General features: G+C 37.4%; 1 non-coding gene across 1 annotated transcript; it reads left to right on the forward strand.

The window, feature by feature from the left end:
- Positions 1-2,160: 2,160 nt before the first annotated feature.
- LOC112746693 (small nucleolar RNA R71) lies at positions 2,161-2,268 on the forward strand. The gene has a single exon (XR_003174563.1). It is a non-coding gene; the product is annotated as a small nucleolar RNA R71 (small nucleolar RNA).
- The last annotated feature ends 17,481 nt before the right edge of the window (positions 2,269-19,749 follow it).

Below are 19,749 nucleotides of genomic sequence, written 5' to 3' on the forward strand. Positions count from 1 at the left end.
TTCCTTGCTTGTTTTGGGCGTTCAACGCCAGTCTATATCATGTTTCTGGCATTGAACGCCAGTATGGTGCATGTTTCTGGCGTTAAATGCCAGTCTGATGCTTGTTTCTGGTGTTTAACGCCAACTTTCCTCTGGGTGCAATCCTGGCATTTAAATGCCAGACTGCTGCTTGTTTCTGGCATTTAACGCCAGTTTCATGCTCTATTCTGGCGTTAAACGCCAGCCAGATGCTCCTTACTGGCGTTTAAACGTCAGTAAGCTCTTCCTCCCAGGTGTGCTGTTTTCAATGTTGTTTTTCATTCTATTTTTGATTTTTCAGTAGTTTTTGTGACTTCACATGATCATCAACCTAATAAAACACAAAATAATAAAGAGAAAATAAAATAAAATTTATTAAATAACATTGGGTTGCCTCCCAACAAGCGCTTCTTTAATGTCAATAGCTTGACAGTGAGCTCTCATGGAGCCTCACAGATAATCAGAGCAAGGTTGGAACCTCCCAATACCAAACTTAGAGTTTGAATGTGGGGGTTCAACACCAAACTTAGAGTTTGGTTGTGGCCTCCCAACACCAAACTTATAGTTTGACTGTGGGGGCTCTGGTTGATTATGCAGTGAGAGAAGCTTTTCATGCTTCCTCTCTATGGTTACAGAAGGAGATCCTTGAGTTTTAAACACAAGGTTGTCCTCATTCAGTTGTAGGATCAATTCTCCTCTGTCCACATCAATCACAGCTCTTGCTGTGGCTAGGAAGGGTCTTCCAAGGATGATGGATTCATCCTCATCCTTCCCAGTATCCAAGATTATGAAATCAGCAGGGATGTAAAGGCCTTCAACCTTTACTAGCACGTCCTCTGCTAGTCCATAAGCCTGTTTCATGGATTTGTCTGCTATCTCTAATGAGAATTTGGCAGCCTGTACCTCAAAGATTCCCAGTTTCTCCATTACAGAGAGTGGCATGAGGTTTATCCCTGATCCAAGGTCACATAGAGCCTTCTCAAAGGCCATGGTGCCTATGGTGCAAGGTATTAAGAACTTTCCAGGATCCTGTTTCTTCTGAGGCAATGTCAGTTGATCCAGATCACTCAGTTCATTGATGAGCAAGGGAGGTTCATCTTCCCAAGTCTCATTACCAAATAATTTGGCATTCAGCTTCATGATTACACCAAGCTACTTGGCAACTTGCTCTTCAGTGACATCTTCATTCTCTTCAGAAGAAGAATACTCATCAGAGCTCATGAATGGCATAAGGAGGTTCAATGGAATCTCTATGGTCTCTAGATGAGTCTCAGATTCCTTTGGTTCCTTAGAGGAAAACTCCTTATTGATCACTGCACGTCCCAGGAGGTCTTCCTCACTAGGATTCACGTCTTCCTCCTCCCTTGTAGGTTCGGCCATGATGGTCAATTCAATGGCCTTGCACTCTCCTTTTGGGTTTTCTTCTGTATTGCTTGGGAGAGTACTTGGAGGAGTTTCAGTAACCCTTTTACTCAGCTGGCCCACTTGTGCCTCTAAATTTCGGATAGAGGACCTTGTTTCATTCATGAAACTTAAAGTGGCCTTAGATAGATCAGAGACTATATTTGCTAAGCTAGATGGATTCTGCTCAGAATTCTCTGTCTGTTGCTGAGTGGATGATGGAAAAGGCTTGCTATTGCTAAACCTGTTTCTTCCACCATTGTTAAAGCCTTGTTGAGGCTTTTGTTGATCCTTCTATGGGAAATTTGGATGATTTCTCCATGAGGGATTATAGGTGTTTCCATAAGGTTCACCCATGTAATTCACCTCTGCTATTGCAGGGTTCTCAGGATCATAAGCTTCTTCTTCAGAAGATGCCTCTTTAGTACTGTTGGATGATTCCTTTAATCCATTCAGACTCTGAGAGATTATATTGACTTGCTGAGTCAATATTTTATTCTGAGCCAATATGGCATTCAGAGTATCAATTTCAAGAACTCCCTTCCTCATAGGCGTCCCATTACTCACAGGATTCCTTTCAGAAGTGTACATAAACTGGTTATTTGCAACCATGTCAATCAGTTCTTGAGCTTCTGCAGGCGTTTTCTTTAGGTGAATAGATCCATCTGCAGAATGGTCCAGTGACATCTTTGATAGCTCAGACAGACCATCATAGAATATATCCAGGATGGTCCATTCTGAAAGCATGTCAGAAGGACACTTTTTGGTTAGTTCCTTGTATCTCTCCAAAGCTTCATAGAGGGATTCACCTTCTTTCTGTCTGAAGGTTTGAACATCCACTCTAAGCTTGCTAAGCTTTTGAGGAGGAAAGAACTTGGCTAAGAAAGCCGTGACCAGCTTATCCCAAGAGTTCAGGCTATCCTTAGGTTAAGAGTCCAACCATATTCTAGCTCTGTCTCTTACAGCAAATGGGAAAAGCATAAGCCTGTAGACCTCGGGATTAACCCCATTGGTCTTAACAGTATCACATATCTACAAAAATTCAGTTAAGAACTGAAAAGGATCTTCAGATGGAAGTCCATGAAACTTGCAGTTCTGTTGCATCAGAGAAACTAATTGAGGTTTTAGCTCAAAATTGTTTGCTCCAATGGCAGGGATTGAGATGCTTCTTCCATGTAAATTGGAATTTCGTGCAGTAAAGTCACCAAGCATCTTCCTTGCATTGTTATTATTTTCGGCCATGTTTTCTCCTTTTTCGAAAATTTCTGTCAGATTTTCTCCAGAGAGTTGTGCTTTGGCTTCCCTTAGCTTCCTCTTCAGAGTCCTTTCAGGTTCAGGATCAGCTTCAACAAGAATGTTCTTATCCTTGTTCCTACTCATATGAAAAAGAAGAGAACAGAAAATATGGAATCCTCTATGTCACAGTATAGAGATTCCTTTATGTGAGTAGAAGAAGATATGAATAGAAGAAGGAGAATCCAAACACAAGGGTGAGGAATGAGTTCGAATTCTTGGGTGAAAGAGTGGTGTTAGTAGATGAATAAATAAACAGAAGGGGATGAGAGATGAGAGAATTTCGAAAATTAAACAAATTAAAATAAAAATATTTTTATTTTTAATTTAAAATTAAAGTGAAAATTTGAAAATAAAAAAAAGAAAAATTAAATTAAATTAAATTAAAGTTTAAAACAATTAGTTAATTTAAAAAGGAATTTTGAAAAAGAGGAAGGTGATTTTCGAAAATAAAAGATAGAATTAGTTAGGTAGTTTTGAAAAATATATGATTGAAATAGTAGACTTTTAAAATCAAACAAAAAGTCAAGTAGTTAATTGAAAAAGATTTGAAAATCAATTTTTGAAAAGATAAGAAGTTAGAAAGGAAGTTGGAAACGATTTTGAAATTGATTTTGAAAAAGATGTGATTGACATTTATTTTGAAAAAGATTCGAAAAAGAAATTTAAAAAGATTTTATTTTTGAAATCAAAGTTGATTACTTGACTAACAAGAAACTTGAAGATATGATTTTACAATTTAAAGATTGAACCTTTCTTAATAGGCAAGTAACAACTTGAAAATTTTTTGTATCAATCACATTAATTGTTAGTAAAGATTTTGAAATTATGAAACAAAATAAGAAAAAGATTTTTGAAAATCAATCATAAAGTTTTCGAAAATATGAAGGAAAAATTGAAAAAGATTTGATTTTTGAAAAAGATTTGAAAAAGATAGAATTTTTAAATTAAAATTTTGATTTGACTCATAAGAAACAACTAGATTTTAAAATTTTTTGAAAAAGTCAACTCAAATTTTCAAATTTGATGAGAAGAAAAAGGGAAAGATATTTTTTTGATTTTTTAATTTTTAATGATGAGAGAGAAAAACATCAAAAAGACTCAAAACATAAAAATTATGAATCAAAACAAAGAAAACAGGCAAGAACACTTTGAATGCAAAGATGAACACCAAGAACACTTTGAAGATCATGATGAACATCAAGTATGTATTTTTGAAAAATTTTCAATAAAAGAAAACATGCAAGACACCAAACCTAGAAATTTTTAATATTTAGACACTAATAATTCAAGAATGCATATGAAAAACAAGAAAAGACACAAAACAAGAAATTTTAAAGATCAAACAAGAAGACTTACCAAGAACAACTTGAAGATCATGAAGAATGAAAAATGCAAGAGAGAGATAAACATGCAATTGACACCAAACTTAAAAACTGACACAAGATTCAGGCAAGAAACATCAAAAATTATTTTTGATTTTATGATTTTATAATTTTTTTTAATTTTTCGAAAATTAATTGGGAAAAACGAAAAAGAAAATATTTTTTGATTTTTTTCAAAAATAAGAATAATAAAAACAAAAAGGTTAAAATTAAAATAAAGTTACATAATCTGAGCAACAAGATGAACCGTCAGTTGTCCAAACTCGAACAATCCCCGGCAACGGCGCCAAAAACTTGGTGCGCAGAAATCGTGACCGTTCCATTCCTTGGCAACGGTGCTGAAAACATTATACGCACGTTCATAATCTTAATTCTTTGTCACAACTTTGCACAGCTGACCAGCAAGTGCACTGGGTCGTCCAAGTAATAAACCTTACGTGAGTAAGGGTCGATCCCACGGAGATTGTCGGCTTGAAGCAAGCTATGGTCACCTTATAAATCTCAGTCAGGCGGATTCAAATGTATATAGAGTTTTAATAATTAAAAGATAAATAAAATATAAACTAGGATAGAGATACTTATGTAATTCATTAGTGAGAATTTTAGATAAGCGTATGGAGATGCTTTTGTTCCTCTGAACCTCTGCTTTCCTGCTGTCTTCATCCAACCATTCCTACTCCTTTCCATGGCAAGCTTTATGTAGGGCATCACTGTTGTCAATGGCTACATCCCATCCTCTCTGTGAAAATGGTCCAATGCGCTGTCACTCATGGCTAATCATTTGGCGGTTCTCGATCATACTGGAATAGGATTTACTATCCTTTTGCGTCTGTCACTACGCCCAGCACTCGCGAGTTTGAAGCTCGTCACAGCCATCCCTTCCCAGATCCTACTCGGAATACCACAGACAAGGTTTAGACTTTCGGGATCTCAAGAATGGCCATCCATGGGTTCTAACTTATACCATGAAGATTCTAATATCTCGGACTCCATCCTCTGTATTAGATATCTAAGAGATACTCATTCTAGCTTGTTTGCATGTAGAACGGAAGTGTTTGTCAGGCACGTGTTCATAGGTGAGAATGATGATGAGCGTCACATAATCATCACATTCATCATGTTCTTGGGTGCGAATGGATATCTTGGAGAAGGAATAAGCAGAGCTCCACACCTTAAAAACAGTAGTACTTTGTATTAATCCATAAGGAACAGCAGAGCTCCACACCTTAATCTATGGAGTGTAGAAACTCTACCGTTGAAGATACATAAGTGATAATGGTCCAGGCATGGCCGAATGGCCAGCCCCCATGAAATTCTAAGATAGCATAAAACTAATCAAAGATCTGATCCAAAGATAGTAAAAAGTCCTATTTATACTAAACTAGTTACTAGGGTTTACAGAAATGAGTAAATGATGCAGAAATCCATTTTCGGGGCCCACTTGGTGTGTGCTTGGACTGAGCATTGAGCTTTACACGTGTAGAGGTCTTTCTTGGAGTTGAACGCCAGTTTGTAACCTGTTTCTGGCGTTTAACTCCACTTTGCAACCTGTTTCTGGCATTTGACTCCAGAATGCAGCATGGAACTGGCGTTCAATGCCAGTTTATGTCATTTATCCTTAACCAAAGTATGGACTATTATATATTGCTGGAAAGCCCTGGATGTCTACTTTCCAACGCAATTCAGAGCGCGCCATTTAGAGTTCTGTAGCTCCAGAAAATCCACTTTGAGTGCAAAGAGGTCAGAATCCAACTGCATCTGCAGTCCTTTTTCAACCTCTGAATCTGATTTTTGCTCAAGTCCCTCAATTTCACCCAGAAAATACCTGAAATTATAGAAAAACACACAAACTCATAGTAAAGTCCAGAAATGTGAATTTTAATTAAAAACTAATAAAAATATACTAAAAACTAACTAAATTATACTGAAAACTATGTAAAAACAATGCCAAAAAGCGTATAATTTATCCGCTCATCAGATACACAGTCAAGCTGTTGCCCAATGACTACGTTGAGCTCAGATAGAATGGGAGTGGTTGTCAAGCACGCGTTCATAGATTTGAGAATTATGATGAGTGTCACGGATCATCATATTCTCTATATTGAAGTACGAGTGAGTATTTTAGAACAGAATTAAGCGTGATTGAATAGAAAATAATAGTAATTGCATTAATCCATTGAGACACAGTAGAGCTCCTCACCCCCATCTATGGGGTTTAGAGACTCATGCTGTAGAAGATACAATATGAAATGCAAAATGTCATAAGTTGCTAAATGAATCTCTAGATGTAGTTTTTATACTAAACTAGTAACTTAAGTTTACAAAAAATGAGTAACTAGGTGTAGATAGTACAGAATTCCACTTCCGGAGCCTACTTGGTGAGTATTCACTCATTCATTTGTCACTTAGGTTGCTTGATTTTGGGAAAATGCACTCTCTTTTGAACATTCTACTGTCTTACGCATGTTTTCCCTTATTGAGTATTCATTTATCTGACTGGCTCTTAATTGAATTATTTGATTATATCCTTCTTCTTTCTGTGATTTTATCTGTTCCCTGAGTTGTATTCTATTTTTGTCTTTTTCAGGATGGGCTGTAAAGGCAATGAGAAAGCCAATCCCTTGGCTCGCCCTCCACCCGTGCCTCCCAGTGACCATCCAGACACTTTCATTAATTCCGAGGCCCAAGAACAATATATGAATCTAGAAAAGCGCGCCTTTCATTATGAGAGGAAGCTAAACCTGCCCGAATATGCGGATGTAATACTTGACAGAATAAATTTTTATCATTGGGGATTTGTAAAATCTGACCCGGTGGAAGTAATTGAACACCAGGTCAAGGAATTTTATGCCAATCTCCTCAAGAGGGATGCCCAAACTGTTTTTCTGAGAGGTGTCACCTTAGTCACCTCTAATACTGCTTTAGAGACCCTCTTGGACATTCCGCATATTTGATGCCAGGGCATTTTGGCCAGTTTCACTAATCTTTTTCTTTACTCTTTTAGGATAGTTTCATGTATTTTCTTAGTAAATAAGCAAGTTTTGGGTAAATATACACTTACATCTTGATTCAAGAAAACATTGTGAACCTTACATGATTTCATGAGAATTATGCATGAATTGAATGATAATATGGATGATGCATGATATCATGACTTGAAATAAAGATTTGATGCACCTTGTTTGTTTGATTTCAGGACAAAGGAAGCAAAGAAGAGCCACGTTAGTCTCACTAACGTGACCACTAACATGGAAAGGGAGCAAGCTTGCAACGTTAGTGGTAAAGTTACCACCAATAACGCCCTCGAATGCCATCATAGCCCACGTTATTTGCCACATTAGTTACACTAACGTGGGAACTAATGTGGAAGAAAGGGGAGCTCCAACGTTAGTGGTGAAAGTGAACACCACTAACGCCACACTAAGCCACGTTAAGAGCCACGTTAATCCAATTAACGTGGACTCTAACGTGGAGTAAAGAGGAGGTCGCAAGCATTAGTGACACTCACCTTTGTCACTAACGCTAGGCCAAGCTTAGATTGCCTACGTTAGTGGTCACGTTAAGACTACTAACGTGAAGGGTAACGTAGAGCAAGGAATGATAGGCCAACGTTAGTGACACTCACCTTTGTCACTAACGTTGGAGATGGCAAGCATACCCACGTTAGTGGCCACGTTAGTTACACTAACGTGGAGAACTAACGTGGGAAAGAGGGGCACTTTGAAACGTTAGTGACAAAGGTGATTGTCACTAACTCTCTCGACGCTTGAGCATGCCCACGTTAAGGGCCACATTAGTTACACTAACGTGGACCATTAACGTGAAAGAAAGGGACAAAGAGCAACGTTATTGGTAAAGGTGAGTGCCAATAACGTTTGCGAAGGACTAAGAGGCCACGTTAGTGGTCACGTTAGTACCACTAACGTTGAAGTTAACGTGGATCAACTAATTTAGAACGTTAGTGACAAAGTTATCATCACTAACGCTCTCGAACCCAATTTTACACTTAATGTTAACGCCACTAACGTTCTAACTAACTTTCCATCATGCTTAACTCACACTTTCTTTGCAAGCAAAGCTGAGTCCACTAGAGACTGTAACTGCTTCAACTGAAGATCAAAGGCCCATATCCAAGACCTGAAGAGCTAACTAGAAGATCTGAAGAGTAGTATATATAGGGGGAGTTTTAAATTGAAAAGTGATCTAGAACTTGAGAACTACACTCTGTATATTTTACTTTCTCTGCAACTTCTAATAAAAATTTTTAGAATGTACTTTTCATTTTTGCTTTCCATTTCCAGAGCTATGAACAACTAAACCCCTTTTCATTGGGTTAGGGAGCTCTGTTGTAATTTGATGGATCAATAATAGTTTTCATTATTCTTCTTCTTTCTTTTCTCTTGATTTTACTAGAAAGCTTTCGTTCTTCATACAATTTGTTAGCTATCTTGGAAGAGAAGCTCTCCATAGTTGGATCTTCTCGGAACCTTGGAAAAGAAATGAGGAGATCATGCTAGAAATGCTTTCTCATGCTGAACCAAATTAGGGTTTGGATGGATATAGTGACATATAATCCTACCAACACTTTGATTTGGGAATGCATGTGGTATAATCAGTGACCAAACTTCATCTCTTCCCATAAGCAAATAAATCAAGGAATTGGGCAATTGTTCAAGCTTAGAGAGATTGGGTTGCCAAGGAATTGGAATCCAATCACTTAAGATTGCCAAGGAGATCAATGAATGCATTGATTGAGGAAGAGATGAAAATGAACTTGATCCAGAGAATGCAACATCTCCTAAGCCCAATGAATCCCCCATTTCTGATCTTACCCATTCTCTTTATTTTCTGCCATTTACTTTTCTGCTCATCTTCCCAAATTCCCATTTAAGATTCTACAATTTACTTTATGCCATTTACATTCTGCCATTTATTTCCAGTATTTACGTTTCTGTTATTCACTTTTCCGCTATTTAATTTTCTGCAATTCCTCAACTCAATTCCTGCTTAGCTCAACTAGAACATTCTTCTAATTAAAGTTGCTTGACTAATCAATCTCTGTGGGATTCGACCTCACTCTATTATGAGTTTTTACTTGACGATAATTCGGTATACTTGCCAAAGGGAAATTTGTTGAGAGACAAGTTTCCGTGCATCAATATTCTTACGGCTAGGGATGCCTATACTCAAATAATGACGGACGTGACCACGGCTAAAATTTTTTTGGATGAGGTCCTGAAAAAGATTGGCCAGGTTGAGGCTACATGGGAATACAGCAAGGGAGAGCAGCCTGTACCCTCGAGCATTGCGTGCACAGACCTCAACCCAGAGGCAAGGATCTGGCAACAGATCATTGCCAATTACATCCTTCCGAGCACGCATGCCACGCATATAAGAATCTGGGTTGCAGTTCTTCTATGGGTTATTTTGGAGGGGAAGAGGATCTTTGTTCTTCCCCTTATTAGAGAGTCGATGATGAAGGTGAACCTACAGCAAAAATTCAACATTCTCTTTCTATCCCTTATCACCAGATTAGCAGCCTTATCTGGTGTAGAGAGACGACCAACAGACCAGATGTTTGTCTACATCAGTAAGCAGCCATATCTGCCTTACAGAGATTATGATGGGCTGCCTTAGAGGAAGAGGAAGACCTATGAGCCTTCATCTGCCACAACAGAGCCCTCAGCACCTCCTACAGTCCCCGCACCCATACCCCGACCTCAGACACTATATGAGATGTGTCGAGAGATCCTTTAGGCCATCCACCGCTATGAGCGCCCAACGCTCACCGCTTCCAGTGGATAGTGGCGAAGTTTGAGGGTAGAGACCCTGGGCCACCTCCTTCAGATACACCTGAGCCAGAGGCCGAGGAGCCTGTATTTGAGGAGCCAGCAGCTGAAGCTGGCCAGGTAGCGCAGCCACCTGAGCAAAGACCTGAGGAGCCCATGATTGAGGAGGTAGTAGTTGACAGAGCTGAGGAGACTAGAGTTGATGAGCCGGCAGCTGTAGCCTAGGCGAGAGCTGAGACAGCTGACTAGGCAGTTGACCAGCCAGTAGCACAGACCACCACACAGCCATCCAGCACCATCATTGTCTACCAGCGTCACCACCACCCACCACCACCAGGCGGTGGAGCTTCACATGATTGACTCCTCCGATTGATTCCTTTGAGTACTGAGGACAGTGCATGACTTAAGTGTGGGGGAGGATCTTCTATTTTTGGGTGTAAATATTCTCTCCTGAACACTTCTATTTAGTTTATTTTGAGTTTTATTTTGCTTTTTGTGGATATTTATAGTACTTTGACTTATGCACTGCTGTTTAGTACTTTGGTATATATATTAGTTGCTTCTACTCATCTTTACTTATGCACTTTCATTTTAGTGTGTGTGTGTGTATATATATATATATATATATATATATATATATATATATATATATATATATATATATATATATATATATATTGCATCTTTATCTTTATATTGCTTGGTATATAGTATAAATATGGATTATGATTGGATGATGTGAATAGCTTATGCCTAGTTTATCTTGATCCTAATTGTTGATGTTACTTTTTGCTTGTTGAAAATTAGGAGAAGAAATAGGAAATTTTGAAAAAATTTTGCATCCATCATATCATACATACATATAGGAAATAACTTTGGTGAAAAATAACAAATTTTCCAAGAATTTTGCCAAGGGAATTCTATTGAATTGATTGAGAAAACTATTTTCAAACTTGCTTGAATTATTTCTTTTGGAATATAGAAGAGTAAAGAACAAATACCTTGTGAGTTTTTGAGCTATATTGAGTGGTTACACATTTTAACCACTAATTTTGTTCATCGTGTGATACCTCTTCTATGATTGCGATCTTGGTTTTGCTTGATTCTTTATTTCCATTGATTGATGTCTTGAATTGCATTGAGCATGATTGAGGCCATCTTTGATAAAAGCTCACTTTACCCATATAGCCTTACCCTTGCATCTACCATTATTAACCCCTTTTGAGCCTTATTCACCCCATTGTTCTTGATATTAGCACATCACAATCTTAAGCAGAAAACCATGATTTACCTTGGATTGCATCCTTGATTAGCTTAGGTTGAGGAGTGTGTCTCATTTAAGTGTGGGAGATTCTTTTGAGAAACATTGGTAGGGAATGAAAATGTTTAATTTGGGTATCTCATTGAAAACTTTGGAAAATGGGAAAATTCATGTATGAACTACTTAACCATATGCAATTCTCACTTCAAAAAAAAAAAAAAAAAACACTCTTCATCATAAAAGGGCGCAAAGTCACCCAAAAGGGTAAACAAATGAATAAAGAATTGCATATGTGATGTTTATGAGATAAACATACATGAATGTTAATGAATAAGAATTGATGGAAGGTTAGGATTGCATTCTATTTTGATTTGATTGATATAGGTTGATGTGGATACTTAAACTAATCAAGGATTCAACGATTCTAGTCCACGTAGCCATATCTATCTCACCTTTACCCTAACCCCATTACAATCCCAATAAGTCCTCATGATAATTGCATTCATGCATCACTTGTTGTTGATTGTTAGATGAAGAGCAACTCCTTGAAAGCATGATTAGAAGAGACTTAAGTGAATTGACCCTTAGACACCGAGTGATTAGAGTGTATACACACCTAATGAGGTTTCAATTACTCAATTCTATGTTTCCATACTTCTCATCTTGTATTCATGCAAGTTACTTTATTTTGATGAGTTGAATAAATTCTTTAGATTTTGGATGCATTGGATTCATTCTTTGCTTTGCCCTAATTGTCTATACTTGCTTAGGAATTTGATTGTTTATTTTTTTACCAATTTTATATAGATACTATAGATAGATAGATATATGGTACTTACATGCTTGCATGCATATAGGTAGTTGCATTTAACAAGTTGATTGCCCCCTTGATCATTCTCCTTATTAGTTTAGCATGAGGACATGCCATTGTTTAAGTGTGGGGGAGTTGATGAGTCCATATTTGATGGTATGTTTTGACTCAATTCGGATGGATTCTAGCAAATGAACTCACACTTAAGCACCCAAATAGCATAGTTTTGTGTTTGATCCCTAGATTGATCTTAAATGTGAAAACATGCAATTTTGTGCTTTAATAGAGCAATTTTATCCCACTTCTATGTCATTCAATGCCGTGATATGGTTTGTGAGTGATTTCAGGCCTTGGAGGCAAGAATGGATAGCCAAAAGTGGAAGAAAGCATGTACAAGGGAGAAAACATGAAGAAAACAAAGAAAAGCACACATAGCAAAGTGTGCGTGCGCACAAGCAGAAATTTCCATGTGTGCATACGCACGCATCTGTGCGTACACACAGGTCAATTTTTAGCCGTGCGTATGGACGCACACGTCTGTGCATCTGCACAGGTCCCTGCACGTGATTTCATTAATGAGGCATGTGCTGCACGAATTTGGAGGCCTCTTGGCCCATTTTGGAAGGCTGAATTGCTGTTTGGAAGTGCTATATGAAGGAGAATTGACCACTTATCAAAGGGGGGGAGGCATTGGAGCAATTTTTAGAGAGTTTTCATAGTAATTAGGAGTAGGAGTAGTGTAGAGTAGATTGCTCTCTTAGGTTTTTCAATTTCCGTTTCCTTGTAGTATTTTATAGCAAGCTTGATCTTTGATTTTGCCTCTTTAATTGTAAGTATTCTTAATTTCCTCTTTAATTCAAGCACTTTTACTTTCACTTCCTTTTGGTTCAAGTTACTTTGTTCATATTGCAATTTTGTGTTTCTTGAAGTTTTGATTAATGAATTTTACATTTCATGCTTCCTTTATGTTTGATTGCTTGTTTATGTTTGGTTTTGTTGATAGTTGGTTATAGTTTTCCATTTTACTTTGTAATTCTCCATGTTTTACTTTTATGCACACAAGGTGTTTGTGAAAATGCCAACTCTAGATTTTGAGTAGATTTTCCCACCTTGGCCTGTGGTTTGAGTTCCTAGGATACTAGAGTCATAATGTCCGACATTTAGTGGTAATTCTTGGGTAGTTAGTTGGCTCTTGTTTCCATTGACGCTAGCCTTTTATCAACTAGTTTGGTAAGTTAGTTAAGACTTATGGATTAAGGTCAATTATGCTTGCTTGACTTACTCCTCGATGGTTGGGGTTGACTAGGCGAGATTGACTCATGATAATTACCATAGTTGTGGTTATGGCCATGATAGGATTCCTTGGATACTCACTCCCAATTCAAGGCTTTCTTTTATTGCATTTCACTAGTTTTGATCTCATTTTCCTTGTTGCTTGCATTACTTTCCAATTTTGATCATTGCTTAGTTCTTTTAATCTTTCGTTCTTTAATTGCACAAAACCCCTTTTTGCCCTCTTCACAACTGGAAGAAGTAACATTTCATTTGCATTCCTAGGGAGAACGACTCGAGGTTTAACTACCCTCGGTTTAGATTAGAAATTGTAAACTTTGATCGAGCATTACTTGTTGGTTGAGAACTATACTTGCAACGAGGTTATTTTTCCTTTACCGAGAAGTAATTCTCAACCGATGAATTTGCTCGCATTAGAAGGGTCTACCAAGTAGAATGGAGGAAGTGCTTCTGTTCTCTGTTAGAGGCATCTCAAGGATATAGAAGTCAACTGGAAATACCAAGTCCTTGATCGCTACAAGTAGGTCTTCCGCTATTCCCACAATGGTAATTACACTCTTGTCAGCTAAGGCAAATTTGGCCGCTGACCTCTTCAATGGAGCTAAGTTCAACCGCACAAAAATAGAAGGTGTCATTATGCTTACGCAAGCCCCTAGATTACACATACAGTCGTGAAAAATACGTTCACCAATACGACAAGACACCAATCACGGTCCAGGGTCACCACATTTTTCTGGAATAGGCTTCATTAAGGAAGAAATGGAACTACCCAAGGATAATGTCTCCAACTCTCCTATTCTATCCTTGTGTGTACACAAGTCCTTCAAAAATTTTGCATACTTCGGAATTTGTTGAATAGCATCAAGAAGTGGTATGGTTACCTCAACCTTTTTGAACACTTGAAGCATATTTAAATCAAACTTCGGGGTCTTCTTTGCTTTCTTCACCATAGAAGGGAATGGGATAGGAATGGATTCGTCCACTATAGCTTTCCTCTTGGATTCCTTACATCTTGTTTCTTCTTCTTCATGCCTTTTGTCTATCTCCTCTTTTTCATGTGGAACTTCAATAACCACTTCTTCCTCATGAATGTCTTCCATGACCATAGGAGGTATCTCCTCCAATGTAGTTCCCAATCGTAGTGTGATGGCGTTAAGACCGTCCTTTGGATTTGGAAGGGGTTGGGATGGAAGATTAGAAGAGCTTGAAGTTTGGTTGGTGTTGTTGTTTGAGGAGGACATGGATAACTTTGAAATTAGGTTAGTGAGATTGGTTAATTGAGCACTCATGTTACCATATTGTGCACTCAAGGTATTGAATTGAGCCTTGTTATTCTCCTCTTATTTTTCCATAGTAGCTCTAAGTTCATCAACTTGGTTGGTGGAAGATGAAGAGGCTTGGTTAGAGTGTTGTCTTTGATGTGGTGCTTGGTACTTGGTGTAGTTGTTTTGGTTTTGGTTGTGATGATTTTGGTTGGCTTGGTGGTTGTTGTTGTTATGGTGGTATTGGGATGAAGATAGGTGATTGTTGTTGTAGTGAGAAGAAGAGTTGTTCCATCTTTGATTTTGATTGCTCCCTTGTGCATTATCCCTCCACCCTTGATTGTGATTATTCCCATGAGAGTAGTTGTTTTTGCTTTGAGAGGGATAGGTGGACGGTTGTTGTAATTCACATTGGCCACGGCAAGGGCATACTCCTCTTGAATTTGGGGGCATTGGTCGGTGTAATGTGTGGTGCTAGAGCACAAACCACAAATTCTAGGGGGGCCTTCAAGTTGAGCAACTTTAGGTGGGGCTTGGATGGCTTGGATGGAATAGAATTCCTTTTGCTCTTTATTCATCTCCGTAAGGATAGTGGTCATATCCCCAAGCACCTTAGTTAAGCTTGCTTCGGAAGGTGGTGCTTCTACCACACCCTTGAGGGGATTGCTTCTTACCCTTACATATTGTGTAGCCTCAGCAACATCATTTATCAAGTTCCAAGCTTCTCCCACCGTCTTATTTTTGGAAAGGGAACCACCACTAGAAGCGGTGAGTAATCTTCTATCTTCCGCACAAAGACCTCTGGTGAAGTAACTAATGATCAAATAAGTATCCAATCCATGGTGTCGACAAGATTTCAATAGCCTCTTGAACCGAGACCAATACTCATACAAACTCTCTTGGTCCTTTTGCATTATACCCGAGATCTCCTTCCGGATATAATCGGTCTTTTCCGGCAGAAAGAATTTGTCTAGAAAATCTCTTCTCAAGAAATCTCAATTAGTCACAATCACATCCGGTTGCGAATAAAACCACGTTTTTGCTTGCCCCTCAAGAGAGATGGGAAAGGCAAAAACCATAATAGCCACCTCATCGGCTCCATGTCTTCTAGCCGTGGAACAAGCAACTTGAAAATCTCTTGATACTTGGGAGGTAGATTTATTAAGCTATTCTTCAACTCAAAGTTTGGGTCAAGGTTAGGATACCTTGCTTGTAAAGTGATCCGGTGTGGCTCCGCCATGTATGGTTCACCTGTGGAATGCAAAAATGTATTAGTGGTGCCAACAGAAGAATAGGAAGTAGCGGACTTCAAGTTACTCTCGGTACCATCTAGTGATTCGGTATGCTCCACAAGAGAGGCCGAAGTACTAGCCGTATAGTCCAACCACCGTTTAGCTTGCCGAGTGTGTAACAAGGTTCTTTCAATCTCAGGGTCAAACTCGGCTAAGCTAGAATTTGGTTGAGACCGAGTCATCAAACTTGGGAGTCATAGCACATATACGAAAAAAATCTAAACTACAACTAAGTATTGAAAGCAAGTAAACTATCTACACTATTCGCATATTCACATAACCAATATCAAGGCATACGTTGCAACCATTCCCCAGCAACGGCGCCAAAAATTTGATGGGGCCAAGGATTTATACCGGTCTAGAAATTCACAAATTGACTTCTTTAATAGTATAGTCCAAACCAATAATCAATCCTCGGATCAAATTTTAAGGAATTGGTTGTCACAAAGTTCAACCCCAATAAAAGTAACCGAAGTATTCAAACCTCAGGTCATCTCATAAGGAATGGGCAAACATGTGCATCAACATTGGTTAGAATTCTAGGGTTGCAAGTCATGAGAAAGAAATTAAACTAAGAGACTTATCAAGCAAGAAATCTTAAAGTGCAAGAAACTAAATCAAGCAACTAAAGCAAGGTATGAGCAATTTCAAACTAATAAGAGAACATCCACTATAATTCTACTATAAAAATTAACAAGTAACTATAACTAGAATCAAGCAATTGAAATTTTTGGGTTTCAAATATGAATAACAAAAGCAACTCTTGGCTAGGCATAGAAATTGGGATCACCATCCTTGTCTAATAACCATATCTTGACAATTATGAGGAACCAAACTCATTAAGTTTACTTCTATGCTTGAAGTATATTAAATGGCTTGATCAACATCAATCCATAAGGCCTAACCTAGCTACCAATTAACTTAGTAATAGGCTAGTGTCAATGGTTATCAAATTGACCACTAAGGGTTCTCAAATCACCAAATCCATTAGACCCAATGACTCAAGTTTACCCAATTTCCTTAGCCTAGGCCAAGAGTAAAGAAAACTACTCCATAATAAAAGAAAACATTTCATCAAACACATGGTAAGCATTACTAAAAGATATATTCAAAATGCAATTAAATTGAAATTAAAAAGTACCCACTAACAATTATCAATGAAAAATCACTCAAACAACACTACTAACCTTGGAGAACATCAATGTAACATTAACAATTCAAGATCCACAAGGTTCACAAAATAGGTAGAAAATGGGAAATAATAAGAAAACATAAATCTAACACAAGAGCTAAATAAATTATACTAAGGAATTCAAATTAAGTAGTCAAAACTAAAAATTAACAAAATCTAATTCAGAATTCAACAATGGGAGATCAAAATCAAACTAGATCTAGAGGAGAATAAGGGTTTTTCTCTCTAGAAGAACAAAAACCAAAAACTAGCTAACTGATGAGAGGAACTTTTGCGTGGTCTAGAAATTCGCGGATAAATCCTCGTTGCAAGTATAGTTTCTAAACCTTCAAAAGTCCTTTCATACAAACATTTTGGTTGTCACAAGTAACAATCCCCTAAATAAATTGTTAACCGAAGTATTCAAACCTCGGGTCGTCTTCTCAAGGAACTACAGGGAAGTATGTTCTTATTATTGGTTATGGAGATTGTAAATTCGGGGTTTCAAGAATGAGGAACAAATATGACAAATAATTTAAATGGCAATTAAAAATAAATAAATACTGTAAAGCAAACTTTTGGGCAAGGTATGAGAAATTGGAAGTCCAGACTTAGTTATCCTTATCAATAACAATGAAAGTCGAATCTTAATTCCACTTGGTTAACCTTTACTAAAATAAAGGAAAGTCAAGGGACTAATTAGTTTGATCTTCGAATCCTATTTATTTCCTAAGAAAACGTTGGGATTATTGAAGCTCAATTCAATTAGCAAAGATAACAGTTATCAATTATGTTGAGATAAGATAACTCCTGAGTTACTGCTTTCTTAACCAAGACCAAAAGAGAAAAAAAAGTAAATTTGCTGGAATAGAAATGCCTTCAGATGTAAAGCAACAATAACATAAATTAAAGAAAGCAATCATAAATTGAAATACCTCAAATAGCATTAATAAGGGAAATCATAATCTAACATGAAGAGTTCATAAACTAAATTGGAAAAACAAATAAAAGTAAAGAACCTGGGATTGAGAGTTACTCCTAAAACTAAGAGAAGTCCTAAATCCTACGAGAGAGAGAGGAGAGAACCTCTCTCAAAACTAGATCTAAAACATGGGAAATAACTAAATTGGCGAGCTCTCCCTAAATGGATGCGTTCCCACACTTTATAACCTCTGGTCTATTCCTTCTGGACTTTGATTGGGCCAAAAAGGGCTTCAGAAATCGCTGGAAGCGTTTTCTGCAATTTCTGGTGCGTAGCCTCTGTCACGCGTCCGTGTGGGTCATGCGGTCGCGTCATTCGGAGCTTTCCTTGTCACGCGGTCGCGTCAGTCATGCGACCGCGTCATATATGTTTTGCTTAAGGCGTGCGGTCGCATCAGTCATGCGACCGCGTCACTGTTGATTCGCGCTTGGCATGCGTCCGCATCGCCCATGCGATCGCGTGGATGCCAATTTCTTCAGAAACTCCGTTTTATTCTTTCCTTCCATTTTTGTATGTTTCCTTTTTCCATCCTTTAAGTCATTCCTGCCTTAGAAGATCTGAAACTACTCAATACACTAATCACAACATCGAATGGAAATATAGGTAATTAAAATAATTAATTTTAAAGCATAGAAAACATGCTTTTCACATACATCACATAATAAGGAAGGGAAAGTAAAACCATGCAATTAATATGAATAAGTGGGTGAAGGATTGAATAAATCATTCAAATTAAGCACAAAATATATCATAAAATATGGGTTTATCAACCTCCCCACACTCGAACAATAGCATGTCCTCATGCTAAATCCAAAGTAAAAAGTAAGGTTAAAGTGGTGAAATGTAATGCAATGCAATCTACTCTAAATGCAACTACCTAAATGAATGATGCATCATGCAATTCTATTTTTTTATTCACTCACTTGTATATAAAGCTTGCATGTAGTTGAATTAATTCACATTCTCAAGGAGTCATATATGTATATATATAGGCAAGCCTTAGATAATCATAAAGCACTTTTACAATTGAGATGGGAGAAAAAGCATTTTATGAATTTGCAAGACAATTAGATAATTCAAACAGAGATAAATGTTAATGAGCTATTGAACCCTCACTGGATTTGTGTTTACTCTCTAGTCACTCAGTGTTTATTGGGTCAATCACTCTATTCCTCTTTTTATTCTTCCTTTCTATAACTTTGTTCTTCATCTAACCAATAAATAATTATAGAATACAGTCATACCAAAAATCATGAGGTCTTTAATTAAGGTTGTAATGGGGCCAAGGTAAAGGTAAGGATATATGTATAAGGCTAAGTGAGCTAATAAGTGAATCCTTAATTAGATTAAGATCTCACCTAACATACATACTTAGTAAAACAAAACTTCTTTACCTATTTTCCCATATTTTTCCCACTTTTGGATGTTACATGCTCATGTTTCAACTTTTGTTCTTATTCCATGTGCATTGCTTTTATTTTTGCATTTGGGGAATTCTTTTGTATCCCCTTTATTAAATGCTGAAATTTTTTTTAATGCACATGGTAATTTAATCACTTTGATTTCTCATGAGCATGCTTCCCAAAAATTTCTTAGTTTGAGTTATTTTATTCTTTTCAACTCTTCTACCTTTTGTTTTTATGTTCCCAATAGGTTTCCCCACACTCAAACAATAAACAATTTATATCTTAAACTAACCAAGGATTCAACTTGGAATTTTTATTTTGTTTTTTTTTTTTTCTGCTTAAGGCTAGTAATGTGGTTATTAAAAAAAGGGGGGGGGGAATTAAA

The sequence above is a fragment of the Arachis hypogaea genome, chromosome 14, assembly GCF_003086295.3.
Source record: "Arachis hypogaea cultivar Tifrunner chromosome 14, arahy.Tifrunner.gnm2.J5K5, whole genome shotgun sequence".
Lineage (NCBI taxonomy): Eukaryota > Viridiplantae > Streptophyta > Magnoliopsida > Fabales > Fabaceae > Arachis > Arachis hypogaea.